This window comes from Xenopus tropicalis, chromosome 1, assembly GCF_000004195.4.
Source record: "Xenopus tropicalis strain Nigerian chromosome 1, UCB_Xtro_10.0, whole genome shotgun sequence".
NCBI classification, from domain to species: domain Eukaryota; kingdom Metazoa; phylum Chordata; class Amphibia; order Anura; family Pipidae; genus Xenopus; species Xenopus tropicalis.
The window spans coordinates 23,862,549-23,879,271 of record NC_030677.2 but is presented as its reverse complement, the minus strand read 5'-3'; the positions used below and the strand labels follow the sequence as shown (position 1 = coordinate 23,879,271).

At 39.4% G+C, this 16,723-nt stretch overlaps 1 long non-coding RNA gene across 1 annotated transcript in view; it reads right to left on the bottom strand.

The window, feature by feature from the left end:
• The window catches only part of LOC116408437, a 182,812-nt gene that overhangs the window by 154,766 nt on the left and 11,323 nt on the right, over nucleotides 1-16,723 (bottom strand). The window lies entirely within an intron of this gene.

Genomic DNA, 16,723 nt, shown 5'->3' with positions numbered 1-16,723 from the left:
GATTGCACCCAGTGTCGGACTGGCCCACCAGGATACCAGGAAAACTCTTGGGGTTCCAGTCCAACACTGCCTGCACCCCCCTGTACGACCCTACATTTAATATAATTTCAGCCAAATTGTGAATGTTTGAGAATTTTGTTGAAGCCAGTGACAATAACAGTGATTTTTTCCATGCAAAATGCATTTAATGGGTATTTTTTAAAGAATCAATGGCTGTTTTATGCAGCAATTATTTTGGTGTCAAATACATTAGAGTCAATGGGTGTTTTTTTATGCCAACTGTTTTTGAGAAAAATGCATTGGAGTCAATGCCACCGCATATTTGCAAAAAAAAAAAAATTGGCAATGGAGAAATGCAGAAATCCAAGCCTCAATGGTTTGTTTTCATTGCTGATTTTGTAACAAGGTATATTTTACACTATTAATTAAAAAATAAAATGTCATTAATAAAGACCATTTCACTATGAGAAAAGCCACTGGTATATGTCAGTATGTTATGGATAATTGACCATATACTGTTTATATATCTGTACATATCTGTGTGTGTTAAAAAAAAGGCACTGACATGCATTGATCCTTGGAATATTACTGCCTATATATTTTGCCATCGTCAACACACAGAAATATGGATGAAAAAACCTTAAGTGCATTAGACCTAATGGATTTTCTTAAATGAGAGCATTATGTGAGTAGGTAGCAGATCAAATTGCATTATGCTTTGGATGCCATATATTTTTAGTAACTTAGTAAAGAGTTGAAATGAGACTTCAGTACATCAAGTTCAATCTATTCCGAGTACAATTGGCCCTCAAATGGAAAACGGGAAAATTCTTAAATTAGTTCAGATATGACAAATATGTATTACCCCCAGGTCAAACTCATGCTATGTTAGTTAATATATATATCATAAATTATAATTCTTTTGTGTGACTGGGCCAAGCCGAAAATCCTGGTTCCCTTAAAACCATGCCAGGATGTGTAAGCTGCACCCCCATGTGATAGGACCGTCAGAAAAATCAGCCATTTGTTTGATACCCTGAACAAAGAGGGGATCTTATTTATGTGACCAGCTTTAGTCACAATACAGTGAGGTTTAGGAGGAACACTGTCAATAATAATATTTAACTCAGTAGAAAACAAATCCACTAGTGATGGGCTAAATAATTCGCCAAAGCGGAAAAGCGAAACGGGGCAGATTTACTCATCACTAAAAACCACAATTAATGTGTTTTAGCAGAGTCGGACTGGGGTACCTAGGGCTCTCCATGTACCCAACTCAAGGGCCCACTACTCATCCACCAAAGGGCCCATCAACCAGCCATTGCCACTACTGATCCACTGCTTAAGTCAATGTTAAAAATGAAAGATGTCCGTGCATTTCATGGTGAAACAGAGCGGGGACAAGGGGTGGCTGTGGGCAGCTGGCTGGCAGGCAGTTGGTGCCCAGCAGGATTTTTCCTGGTATCCCAGTGGATCCGTGTGTATTAGTGTGTTCTAGAAAGAGAAAAAGTGACAGCTACTAGTGAGAATTTGCAAAACAGCAAGAAAACTCGCGTAATGGCGAAAAATTCAAGAAACGCATTTGACGTGCAATTTTTTTGTCACCAGCGCCCGTTTTTGCTGTGACGCGCCCAATTTTGCAGAGCCCGCGCCCAAGTTTGGCATAACCGCATCAATTTTGCCGCAACCACAACTTTTATGACACGCAATGAATTTTTCTGCTGCAAATTTTCACGGAAGTTTCGTGAAACAATTCGCCATGGGAGAAATGAGAAAATTCGCTGCGAATCCATGCCTGGTGAAAAAATTCACTCATCACTACACCCTACTGATACTCTACAAAGTGTTGGACTGGGAACCCAGGGGCCCACCCGAAAGCCTTAAACCCTAGGCCCGCTTTCCAAACTATTTTTCCTGCTTCCCTCACCCAAAATCTTTATTCTCCTAGTCTCTTTTATTTACATGCTAGCATCAATTCTTCCATCTATTTCTCCTCTTTGTTTCCATTCAGAAATAGGGAATGACCATGAAGCAGGCCAATGGAGCAGGAGGGCCCACTGACACCTGGGCCCACCGGTAGTTTTCCTGGTATCCTGGTGGGCCATAGTTTTCTACAGGGGACTTAGGGGCCTATTTATTATGCTGTGTAAAAATGGCAACCCAATTTGCCACACATTGCAAGTAGTGATAAATGATTAGTAAGTCAGAGCTGCTAGTTGTGTTTCAGGCAATATCTCTCATTAGAGCTAGTGATGAGTGAATCTGTCCCATTTCGCTTCACCAAAAAATTTGCAAACCTTTGAAAAGATGTCATTTGTTTTATGTGCGTGACAATTTTTTGACGCGGGCAACAATTTTTTTGCGTGGGGTGCATTTTTCCGCTGCGTTGTTGTCCGTTTGTCCACGAAATGCATAAATTCACCGCGAAACCATTCGCTCGTCACTAGCGTAGCCCAGTGCCCAATACATGTCACTACAGGAGATTTGCCAGGGTACCCTTATTTTATACAAATAGAATATACTGTATCTACAGTACCTTCCTGCTAGCATTTATATTTCTTGTTGTGAAAAGAGCAGGGATGCCCTAAATAGAAAGCACTAAGTGTTATGGTATTGATTGATGGTCGTGCATACGGATGGAGTTAATGATCAAGCATGATATATATCCCTATAAATTATGTTTTCCTGAAAGTCCAAAATAACCTATTTGAGTTTTCATAATTTCTCTCGTTCATTGTTCTGTCATCTCGACTATTTTTAGCATTTTGCACGGTGCATTGTGTGACCTCCTTTCTCTTTCTTTTGTTTGTAACCTTTATGTCTTGTATTTAAATGAAAAGGGAATGGCATCAATGGAGAGAGGAAGAAAAGCCAAAGAAAATATTACAAAAAAAATACATCTCCGCGCAACAAAGGGAATTTGATAGATTGTCACACTGCTTATTTCAAATGTTCCATTTCAAAGGTTGATAACATAGAATTTTGTTTTCAGCTGTAACGTGGAATTTTGTTTTCAGCTAAAATTATAACAGGGGCGTTGAATGTCTCATAGACCTTGTTTTGTGAACAGAAATACATTTTTCAACCCAAAACTCTACTTATAATTACCTTTTTCTTTCTCATTTTTTTAACTGTATCCTCCTATTGAAGATAAGAGGGTGCAGTATATGCCTAGTAGTTTTGGCCTCCAGTGCTAAAACTTATTATTGAATTAGAGAGAGTCCAGAGAAGGGCAACTAAGCTGGTAAAGGGCATGGAAAGTCTGTTATGGGGAAAGACTGGCCAAGCTGGGGTTGTTTTTTAACTGGAGAAGAGGCGCTTAAGGGGGAATATGATAACTATGTATAAATAAATAAGGGAATTACATAATAATCTCTCTGATGTTTTATTTACCAGTAGGTCCTTCCAACTGACACAAGGGCACCCACTCGAAGAAGGGAGGTTCCGTTTAAATATTCAGAAAGGGTCTTTTACAGTGAGAGCTGTGAAGTTATTGAATTCCCTTCCTGAACCAGTTGTACTGGCTGATACATTAGACTAGTGATCCCCAACCAGTGGCTCGGGGGCAACATGTTGCTCCCCAACCCCTTGGATGCTGCTCTCAGTGCCCCCAAACCAGGGAGTTATTTTTGAATTCCTGACTTGGGGGCAAGTTTTGGTTGAATAAAAACAAGATTTACTACCAAATAAAGTCCCTGTAAGCTGATAGGGTGCATAGAGGCTGCCTAATAGCCAATCACAGCCCTTATTTGGCTCCTCCGTGAACTTTTATGGTGCTTGTGTTGCTCTCCAAGTCTTTTTACATTTGACTGTGGCTCACGTGTAACAAAGGTTGGGGACCTCTGCATTAGATAGATTCAAGAAGGGGTTCAATGGCTTTTTTGCAAGTGAGGGAATACAGGGTTATGGGAGATAGCTCAGAGTATAAGTTGATCCAGGGACTGGTCTGATTGCCATCTTGGGGCCAGGAGGTCACTGAGGCAAATTAGAGAGGCTTCAGAAGGGTTTTTTGCCTTCCTCTGGATCAACTATCAGTTAGGCAGGTTATATATATACATATTGGCAATAAGATTTACCTTGATGGACGTGTGTCTTTTTTTCAACCTAACTTACTAAGTATTAATGATTTTTGATAGTCTTTGCAGTCCTTCTGTCTCAATAAAGTCATCAGACCCAGTAGCTGCTGGTGGGAGAAGGTGTAGGAGGTTATGGGATGTTGGCAATATTCTGTATATGTGATGTAACAAAATATATATTTTTGTACTACAAACCAAACTATCAAAGTTTTGAGAATGAGTGGGACCAGGAAAAGGTATCACAGTGAGTCTATTAACTCAGTCACTGTGGGCTGGTACAAATGTTTGTATTAGCACAAATGAGTAAAAATAAGTCCTTGGCAACAGCAGAACAGCATTTTTCCCAAAGGAGTAAATATAGAATATTATTTTGGGGAGAAAAAGTAACCAATTTAGTTATGTTAGTTTTGCCTCTTGAACCCCATGTGTGAGAATGACATTTACTAATGACTGAACATTTCATGGTGATGTTTTAATCTTCTGAATCCACCAAAATACATTTTTCATTGCATCTCTAACCTGAGTAATTACATGACCCTTGCTTCCTGCCACTGTAAAGCGTTCTAATAAATGCCTTGTACCTTGGCTTGCTGCTCTATCATGATTGAAATCCTTCTCGCCCACTGCTTCCAAATCTATTCTTTTTGATTGAGTTTCATGGGATTCCTGTAGGCAAAACAAGCTCTCGCCACATGAATATACAATCGGCGTCACACTCCTGCGCCTCTTTCATTTGCTCTTTAGCCCAAATTACTGTACGTCTCACTCGCAGGTGAAAAAATAGAAAAAAAAATGAACGGGGAAATGGGAAACATGAAATCCTCTCCGTTATACAAAAAAAAACATTTATTAATGGTCAGATATGCATTTATTAAAATTCCTTATAGGAGGAATAAGATTACATGCATTTAATACAATGTTCAGGATGATTATAGTATAAGGCTGGCCTCTGCAAATGGCATTTAGATTGCTCAGTGCCCTGAATCCATAAAGTCAGTTGGTTCAAGAAATGCAATAATATTGGCTTATGGCCCTGAGGATATTTATGGATGTTTAATTATCTTAAACATCGCTTCCTTGTATATTAAAAGTCATAATACCTTCTTTTTTTTCCCCTTGAGTGTCTAATGCAGATATTAAGGGGTGAGTGTACATTTATTTTACTTCTGTTTAAAGGAGAAGGAAAGGTAAAAACTAAGTAAGTAATCAGAAAGGTCTATGTAAATACAGCCATAAGCACTCACAGAAACGCTGCACTGACTTCTATGAAAAAAGATTAGTTGTGTCTGTTTTCCTGTGCCAGAGACACGCAGCTCTCTCCCCTCTCCTGCTCCCCCTCCCTCAAGAATGCTAAGAACTCACTTCCCCCCTTAGGAATGTGGATCTGAGCCAATCAGCAGGAAGCTGACTCATAGGGGCACATTTACTAACCCACGAACGGGCCGAATGCGTCCGATTGCGTTTTTTCGTAATGATCTGTAATTTTGTGATTTTTTTCGTATTTTTTGCGATTTTTTCGGCGTCTTTACGATTTTTGCGTAAAAAAGCAAGTTTTTCGTAGCCATTATGAAAGTTGCGCAAAGTCGCGATTTTTTCGTAGCGTTAAAACTTGCGCAAAACGTCGCGCCTTTTAAGTTTTAACGCTACGAAAAAGGCGTGACTTTGCGCGCAAGTGTTAGCGCTACGAAAAAATCGCGACTTTGCGCAACTTTCGTAATGGCTACGAAAAACTCGCGTTTTTACGCAAAAATCGTAAAGACGCCGAAAAAAACGCAAAAAACACGAAACAATTGCAAAATTACCGAAAAAGTCGCAAAATGTTCGTTTCCAATCGGAATTTTTCCAATTCGGATTCGAAATCGTGTCTTAGAAAATCAGCCCCATAGTCTTACTAACTGAGCATGTTCACTTGGTCTGGGTGTCTGTGCAGGAGTGAGGCATTATGGGAACTTTCTTTACACAGCTCAGCGTTTTTTCTTCCTGTTTGGCTTCTGATCATCTGAACAGGTGAAATATGGGGAGACTTAAGGGCACTATTGAGAGAACTGAAGGTATGCCTGCAGCTTGAGATTAACTCTTTACTTGCCTTTCTTTCTCCTTTAATGTTTCTACTACCTTCTCAACCAAAATGCTTTTCTTGTGGATCTATTTCCTTCCTGATGAGCCTCAATAAGGGGCAAAACCTCTGTAGCTGGGAATCTGATCAGCATTCTGCCCTGTTTGTGCATTTAAACCTAATGGGAGAACTTCAGCCTCTAGGGTAGTGTTCCCCAACCAGTGGCTCATCAGTAACACGTTGCTCCCCAACCCCTTGGATGTTGCTCCCAGTGGCCTCAAAGCAGGGGCTTTTTCTTGAATTCCTGGCTTGGAGGCAAGTTTTGGTTGCATAAAAACCAAGTATAATGTCAAACAGAGCCTTCTGTAGGCTGCCAGTCCATATAGGGGCTATTAAGTAGCCAATTACAGCTCTTATTGGCACCCCCAGGAACATTTTTCATGCTTGTGTTGCTCCCCAACACTTTTTCCATTTAAATGTGGCTCACGGGTATAAAAGGTTGGGGATTCCTGCTCTAGGATATTCCCTGCAAAGTGATATTTTCTGAGCAATACTGGGCTTCTTTCCCAGAATTCCTTCTGCTTTGCATACCAAAAAAGAAGGTATCTTCTCAATTTCTTTTACATTGTAAAGACTTTGCTTGAAGTTTTTATTTTTTTTAAGCCTTCATTATTTTCATATAATCCTTTCTCCTGCATCAGAGGGTTAATTCCAAAACACCATTAGGTTCCTTGCTGTGCTACCCCCAAAACTTATCAGCTCCACCACGCCCGCTGTACTCTCTACAACTTGCTTCCAGCTACTTTGGCAATGTGTTTCTCCCTCTATCACACAAAGATTTGGATGTATTTAAAGAGGTTAGAGGTAGGGCCTTAATAAAAAGATATGTAATAAAAAGGTAATAACAACAATAAAACTGGAGTCTCACAGAGCAAAAGTTTTTTTGACTGCCGGGGTCAATGACCCCCATTTGGAAAGAGTAATGCAAAAGAAATATAACAAATTTATTATGTAATTAAAAATAACATTTTATTACATAATAAAAATTAAACTATAGGTGAACTACCACAATAGCTTTATATGCACCTTTTTAAATAGGGCCTTTAGGCTTTGTCTTTGTTAAACTATTGAATCAATACTACAGATAAATGTTATTCATCTTTTGACTGTGACCCCCATGTACCAAAATGCACGTGCCACATATGACACCAAATCTCTATGAACACATGCCTACGATATCACTGGCAGCCAACAGTTCCCTGAAGACTGACTCACAAATGAGGTCCATTTTAAGAGCTGTAATGTACAAGTATATTGAAGAAATTATAAACAGATATTGGGGGATGTTTTTTCCCATAGAAGAGATCAATGCACCAGAGGCCCCCCGTTTAGATTAGAGGAACGGAACTTTTATTTGAAGCAGCGTCTGGGGTTTTTCACTGTGAGGGCAGTGAGGTTGGGGAATTCCCTTCCTAGAGATGTGGTAATGGCAGATTCTGTTAGTGCCTATAAGAGGGTCTATATGTGAGTGGATAGATAGGTTAGTATGGGGCTATGTATGTGCTCTGGGGTTTGCACAGAAGGTTAAACTTGATGCACGTTGGTCTTTTTTCTACCCAACGTAACTATGTAACAATATATAAGTGAATAACCTGCAGACAACAACTGGGCCAGAATATTTAAACATTTTTGTACTAGCAAGGTTAACTAAATAGAATTTTTATTGGGTTCATTATTGATAAGTAAGGCTTTGCATATAATAGAAGATCACAGGCTGTGCCACAGCAATCAGCGTTATTCAATGGCTCACAGGAGGAAAGTATAATTCCCTCTCTCCATAAATCCTTGTTATGGATTCAGCTACGATAAACAGTGCAGTACAGGTCACGCAAAATCTATATCTGAGTTATAAAGAGTTTTACAGGCTCTCAGTATTCGAGCATTGCTTGAAACCAGTGTATTTGCTGTGTAGAGGTACTAGAATGGTCATTTAAAGGGCAATTTTTGTATGTGTCTAATGGAAACAATAAAAGAAGAATGTATTAGTATTTTGTGAGACAGTGATCTCCAGTAAAATGAACCAAAGTACTGATTTCCCTTCTAAACACTGAGCAAATATTCAATATGTTATTAATATATGTTGATAATGGGTATTTTTTTTTTCCGGATTGATCACCCCTTGTTTCAGTGCTTGCTAGATATAATTAAAGCGAACAGACTAGGGGACACGCTCATAATGTGATATATATTATGTATAATAAATCTTGCGCTTAATGTGCTGCTGGATAATGCCATATACTGGCGCAGTCTTTTTAATCTTACGGGCTCTAGGGGGCACATTTACTAATCCACGAACGTCCGAAAAGCGTCCGAATGCGTTTTTTTTGTAATGATCGGTATTTTGTGACTTTATCGCGAATTGTCGCGAATTTTTCGAGCGCTCAATACGAAAAAGTCGCGACAATTCACAAAAGTCGTAATGGCTATGCAAAAGTCGCGACAATTCACGAAAGTCATAATGGCTATGAAAAAGTCACGACAATTCACGAAAGTCGTAATGGCTATGCAAAAGTCACGACAATTCACGAAAGTCATAATGGCTATGCAAAAGTCGCGACATTTCACGAAAGTCGTAATGGCTATGAAAAAGTCGCGACAATTCACAAAATTTGTAATGGTTATGAAAAAGTCGCGACAATTTGCGCAAGTTGGAACGGTTACGAAAAAGTCGCAACAATTCACGAAAGTCATAATGGCTATGCAAAAGTCGCGACAATTCACGAAAGTCATAATGGCTATGAAAAAGTCACGACAATTCACGAAATTTGTAATGGCTATGAAAAAGTCGCGACAATTTGCGCAAGTTGGAACGGTTACGAAAAAGTCGCAAAATGTTCATTTTCCAATCCGAATTTTTCTCATTCGGATTCGTGGATTAGTAAATCAGCTCCTAAGTCATTATGTTGATCTTAAACAGTTAAACTCACATACCTCATTAGCAAATTTACTCATTTCAGATCATTAAAAATAAATGTATCTTTATTTTTTCATTTATTTTAAAAATAAAAGTGGAACAAGCGAGTCGAGAGTATAAAGCAGCTATATTGTATATATACTCTGCTTATGTTCTTAATTAGGGTTACATGCGTCCTCTAATAAATCTAAACATATAGCCCCATTTACTGCATCGTTTGACTAAAAAAGGCGATTACTTGTTCTACATGCCGGGGAGTGACAGCTAAAATAAATGTGCATCGGTCGTACATGATTTATGCTGCATTGATTCTCTTTGCATACATGTAGGTAATTAATAGCCCTGTGGGTGGCAAGAATGAGATGAAATATAATAAGCAACAAATGAATGCCGCTCATCCCTTATGTTATCTCAGAGAAAAGCCCTGGATTTTATGATGCAGTAAAGTCGTTAGTAGGTTTCAGTTCATTATGATGTTGGGCTCATTTATATCACTTAGCACCTTTCCCCTCCATCCCTGCAGAACAGGGGGAATACTCTGATGGCTGCTGAATGGCCAAAACACACGTTTGGCGTTCTGAGATGGAATCAACAATATTGCTGAATGTATCAAATGATATCAAAATACATACGCACAGAAGTCTTTTTTGTTGAAAGAAAAATTAAACATTTGTGTACATGTCAAATATGTCAACTCAACTGACACTAAAGATCAGAACATTCGTGACAAGCCAGAAAGACACAAATCTTTTTTTAAAACTTAACAAGTAAATAAGAAAGCAATAGAATAACTATAACAACTAGAACCATCTCTCTATAATAGGATTAAAGAACATGTTTTTGGGGAGAAAGGATAGTATGGGTTCTCTTGCATCCAAGATAGTTTCACTTTTATGGTTAGTGAACTTCTCATCTCCGCTAAAGCACTCTAATATACAGTATATCTGATATTAGCTGCTAAATTACATTTATGGAAATCAGGTAAATTGAGACCTTCTAACAGTTTGGATGATCTAAGTTTAGAGAGAGAAACTTTTTTACAGCCAAATAAATCTGGTCGAACTTTGGTGAAGGATCTTTATGTATTCAACAGAATGGGAAGATAAGCAATTTTTGGAAAGAACAATATGCAGATACATGGAAGGGTGGATGGACGGATACATGGATAGATACATGGAAGGATGGATGGATACATGGAAGGTTGGATAGATACATGGAAGGATGGATGGATACATGGATAGATACATGGAAGGATGGATGGATACATGGAAGGTTGGATAGATACATGGAAGGATGGATGGATACATGGATAGATACATGGAAGGATGGATGGATACATGGATACATGGAAGGTTGGATAGATACATGGAAGGATGGATGGATACATGGAAGGTTGGATAGATACATGGAAGGATGGATGGATTCATGGAAGGATGGATGGATACATGGATAGATACATGGAAGGATGGATGGATACAAGGAAGTTTGGATGGAAACAAGGTAGGATGGATACATGGATGGATATATGGAAGGAAGGATGGATGGATACAAGGAAGGTTGGATGGATACATGGATGGATATATGGAAGGATGGATGGATACAAGGAAGGTTGGATGGATACATGGAAGGATGGATGGATACATGGAAGGATGGATGGATACATGGAAGGTTGGATAGATACATGGAAGGATGGATGGATACATGGAAGGGTGGATGGACGGATACATGGATAGATACATGGAAGGATGGATGGATACATGGAAGGTTGGATAGATACATGGAAGGATGGATGGCTACAAGGAAGGTTGGATGGAAACAAGGAAGGTAGGATGGATACATGGATGGATATATGGAAGGAAGGATGGATACAAGGAAGGTTGGATGGATACATGGATGGATATATGGAAGGATGGATGGATACAAGGAAGGTTGGATGGATACAAGGAAGGTAGGAGGGATACATGGATGGATATATGGAAGGATGGATGGATACAAGGAAGGATGGATGGATACAAGGAAGGTTGGATGGAAACAAGGAAGGTAGGATGGATACATGGATGGATATATGGAAGGATGGATGGATACAAGGAAGGTTGGATGGATACAAGGATGGATATATGGAAGGATGGATGGATACAAGGAAGGTTGGATGGATACAAGGAAGGTAGGAGGGATACATGGATGGATATATGGAAGGATGGATGGATACAAGGAAGGATGGATGGATACAAGGAAGGTTGGATGGAAACAAGGAAGGTAGGATGGATACATGGATGGATATATGGAAGGAAGGATGGATGGATACAAGGAAGGTTGGATGGATACATGGATGGATATATGGAAGGATGGATGGATACAAGGAAGGTTGGACGGATACAAGGAAGGTAGGAGGGATACATGGATGGATATATGGAAGGATGGATGGATACAAGGAAGGTTGGATGGATACAAGGAAGGTAGGAGGGATACATGGATGGATATATGGAAGGATGGATGGATACAAGGAAGGTTGGATGGATACAAGGAAGGTTGGATGGATACAAGGAAGGTTGGATGGATACAAGGAAGGTTGGATGGATACATGGATGGATGGATACAAAGAAGGTTGGATAGATGGATGGATAGAGAGATGGATAGATTAACATTAATACAGTAGAAGAGAAACATACACCTCAGTTAGAAAGGGAAACTAACAAACATTAATATGCTGAGCCTCTTTGTTTTGGCTCTGTTTGTTATGCTGAGCTGTGTTTTCAGGCTTGGAATTTATTTGCTGTAGTATTTTATTATGGATGTGAGGCACTTGGAATCTAATCATAATCTAGATTAAAATGGAATATTTACTTTCAATACCAACTTTGCGTTACCAGTGTTGATTCAGCTTATGAAAACGAAGCTTTGCTCAGCTAAAATGTTGGAAAGTCCCCTATCATCACTAGTAAGGATGTATTATCAGATACATAAAACACCAGAGAAGAGGCATAAACTGAATGCCATACTATTGTCTATTTTCTATTACTGTACATGCTGTAAGGGCTGAGGTGTTAGGTCCCAAAAGACCAATGATAAACAAGAAGAGGTAAAGCTAGATATTACATTCCCATTCTGGCCATGTCTAATGTACCTGTACAGAAGGGTTTCTATGTTATTAAGACTGAACCCAGGACCCAGGCTTTCCTGTATGTCATGTTGAACCCTTCCACCAGCCCCAGCCCCACTGCACCCTAAAAAGGCACAATAATACAGTATCTGCCTGCTCCTACTGCCCTCACCCAGGCCATACCATCACATCTCATTGTTTAAAAAACATCTAAAATAAAAATTACATGGGTTTCTTCTATCTATGATTGTGTCCAGTTATACATCCGGGACGGACAGGTTTGGGCAGGGTGTGCCGTCAGCATCCAACAGAATGGTATGAAATGCAGATATTTAAGCCCCACTGTGAATGCACTCTTCTGTTCCTGTTGCAGTTGGTGCACATCTGACCCAGGCTGGCAAAGAATTTGGCCTGTTCCTGGACCTTGCTGATATGCTGCCTGCCTCACCCATTACCTGGACATGGACTTACAGTGGACATTGCTAGTACCTACCTTGCCCTGCCAATTACCTGTACCTGCCTTGCCTGTGCCTATAACATAACCTATTTTCCTGCTTTGTTAATTAATTTAATGAAGCTGTATCCTGTTGCAAACACCTCTCCCATCTGTCCCCCAATTCCTGTTTTCTCTTATAGTCTGCACTAAAATTATTAGCGGTACCATTGGACCCCTGGTTCCTGACACTGCTGCTGAGAATCTAAGCTTAATGTCATCATTAAGACAAAGTGGTTACATCGGTTAAAGACACTGATGACATGGGGCTAATTTATTATTAATTATGATGCAGAGCAACCCCAGAGCATGTGCTGTCAATCAGCAGAAATGAAGATGGGGGGGCTACTGGGGGCATATTCGAAGGCAAAGATCCTCTGCTTAAGGGCTATCACTTCCTTGAGCTGGTATAGAAGCCAAAAACATTATAAAGTGTAGAATATCTAGCCCAACTTTTTGCTGAGCTTTATTACATCTTTAAGTAAGATCACTGTATTATAAAGAGCTCATATATTATCTGCTATAGGATTGTATGGATGACGGACACAGGGTCTAATCTCTTTCCCCCATGCAATTAAACGGGAAACATGTAATAGATGTAGTATGGCGCATTGTTGACTGAAAATGCTGATATGCCATTTGCCAGCCCTGTGTGGGTTCCCCTAGTGCCACTAGGATGGTTGGGTAGCTATAGACAGACAGTTCTTTAAAGCACATTAAGAACAAGAAAGCACCAGTATGGTGAAAAGTATGTTTAGATGGTTGAGCAGAATAGGCTAAGCACAGGGGAAGGGAGTGCGGTGAATAACCGCACTTGAATTTTCATTCAAGCCTATAACCTAAACCCTCAGAAATGCAATTACCCACTGAACACCCCTAATCTTCCCTCAAACACTCACTAACCACTGGTTTTCACCTCTCACTCCTTAATCTGTCACTTTACACACCAACATGAACTCTAACGCCATGCTAATTACCCTGACCTTATGTCTCAGCCCTTCCTTTTAGAATGTAAGCTCTTGCAAGCAGGACCCTCCCCCTAGTATCTCCGATCCTCATCCAAATGTAACTGTAAACCATTTTTGTGAATTTTTTATATGGACATGTTAATTGTTCTGTCTTTTGTACCCCTTTATTTTGTAAAGCGCTGTGTATATTGATGGCGCTATATAAATAATAATAAAAATAATAACCCTGAATTGGCTGCAAAATTTGTAGATTAAAGGGCACTTATGACACTAAAATTGCTTTCCCCACCAGAGGTTTGAGCTAATAGAGCCTGCACTCCAGTTGGGGGAAACACTCCACTCCAGTTGGGGGCCCCTACAATGCTAGGCTGCCCACACCCGGAGGGGGTTTCCAGAGAGGGCAGCCATGTCGTGCCACTTACATGCGCATAAGGAGTTAGTGCCACAACTTGCTTATTATGTGCATGAGTGTTACATAGGTAGCGACACCGGGGGCGACTGTTTTCCACAATCGGAGTGTGGGTTCTATTAGCCCGCTCCTTTGGTAGGGGAAGCAATTTTAGTGTGATAGGAGCCCTTTAAAGGAAGGAAATGATTTATAACACCAAACCATTTTGAGACAAGGTTCCAAAGTCCAGAGCACAAGGAGCTGAATAATGCAAGAACGAAGGGCCCCCCGAAGTGCGCAGATGCATTATGAGTCCCGCTGGCGGCTTTGCCCTCGTTTGAGGTTACACAAACACTTTGCATTGTTGAGGGTCTTTATATGTCAAAGTCTTTATTATTGTAAAATAATGTGTAAACCCAAATATAAAATGGTGAAAAATGAGAGCAAATGTAATTACAGGCAACTTTACTGTATACATTCACTATGCAAAAAAATCTTAACCATATAAAGTTATTGATAGATATTATTGCTATTAATGGCCCCCATATATCTGGCCTTTGGTTTCCTGCACTGGCTGGTTCTGACTACATGAACCACTAAAAAACAGCAGTAGTCAGTAGTCCTTCTGCCAAGACCCCAGTTCCCACTTAGCTTTGCATATTACTGTGATTCCCTTTTATACAGGTCTTTTAATCACAGAACATGAAAGGCAAAAAATTGTTGCGCATGGAAATTTCTTTCTGAGAAACGCCCCCTGCCAGTTCTATATAATTACCTGCCTCCCTGGATTCTCCTGCTTATATGTGGCAATAAATATGGTCATTTCCCTGACCCCATTACACTCCTAAACTAGAAAAGCGTTAATGCTCTGTGCTCCATAAAGGGTGAAATGCCCACTGAGGTCAGGGCCCATTGGGGCAAGTCCCGGTACCACGGCAGGCCAGTCCCACATTGGCCACAACCGCCAGGCAGGGAAGAGCAAAAACAGACAGATACTGTATTTAATAGCAATTTGCAAATAACTTGTAGTTAATGTATTATATATTGGAAAGTTGCTTAGAGCTGTATTTTTTGTGCAACATTTTGCATTTTGGTTTTCACCCCTTTTAGATATATTGAGAGGCATACACGGAGATGATGCTCAATAGATTTGCATTTGGAGCTCTGTATTTGGGACAGTAGACAAACTAGTGGAGCCATTTGATGGCAATACATGAGGCAATTCATCTCGATATTTGGCAGAAATGTTGCACTTAATCTGAATCTGTTCAAAAAGTTCTTTCAAATCTTTGGAGTCTGTGCTGCCACTTTCTGGCCAGGAAATAACAGCACCTTTCTCCTTACCCCATCTGACCCATTTCTTATGATATTTCAAAATCTCCTTCTTATTTAATTGGTTCATTTTACATATTCCATCTAGCATAAGTGGAAGGGGGCTGAATCTACGGTAACCCGGATACTGAGTACAAACAAAGGCTTTAACACAACACAGAGCACTAACCACTATACAGCACGGCCATCTTATTGGATAATAATCACTTATTCATTATGGTTACACGAAAATAATCTCTAGGCAAACTTTATTCTAAGCAATATCAATTTCTCAGCTTTGTACTAAGCATATAGCCAGTCTCTTAACTTCCTCTGCTTATTCTGATACTGCCATGTAGCTAAACCACAAATAATCAAGCAATATCAGTTTTTCTAATAAATAAGCTGTTCTATTAATAATCGGCCATCCCAAAAGACTTTTGTAGTCTAGCCAGTATTAGGGATGCAAGTATTAGGCCATAACAATAGATAATAGATAGATAGATAGATAGATAGATAGATGATAGATAGATAGATAGATGGATAGATAGCTTGATAATAGATAGACAGATTGATACTGTAGATAGATTAATAGATAGATAATTGATAGATAGATAAATAGATAGATACATAGATAATTTATAGATAATAGATAGACAGACAGATAGACGATAGATAGAAAGATAGATAATAGATGAATATATACTGTAGATAGATGGATAGATAGATACATAGATAGATAGATAGATAGATAGATAGAAAGATAGATAGATAATAGATAGATTAATAGATAGATTAATAGATGATAAATAGATAGATAGATGATTGACAGATAGATGATTGATAGATAACACCTGATCTTGGAATTAGCACTTATGTTGTAGTGTCTGTGTACTGTATTTTCCCATTTGTGTCTGTAAGTTACCCTCCCATATAGATTGTAAGCTCTACGGGGCAGGGACCTCAATCTTCTTGTGTCTTTGACTCTTAACTTATTGCAACTGTATCTTGTATTTATTGTTATACTTTGTATTTATCTATTATTATCTTAATAACCCCCTGTTTGTATTAATGTATTGTACTGTACAGCGCTGCGTACATACGTAGCGCTTTATAAATAAAGATATACATACATACATAGATGATAGCTAGATAGATGATGATTATAGATAGATAAATAGATAGATGATGATAGATAGATGATAGATAGATAAGCAAATAATACATACAGATCTACATGGGGGTACATGAATATACAGAGATGGATAAGAAGAGGACACAGTGAGTTGGTGAATAAGAACTAGGACCCAGCATCTCCTGTTGCAGTTGCGGAGCCCAGGCCCCTCCCAGCCTGCTG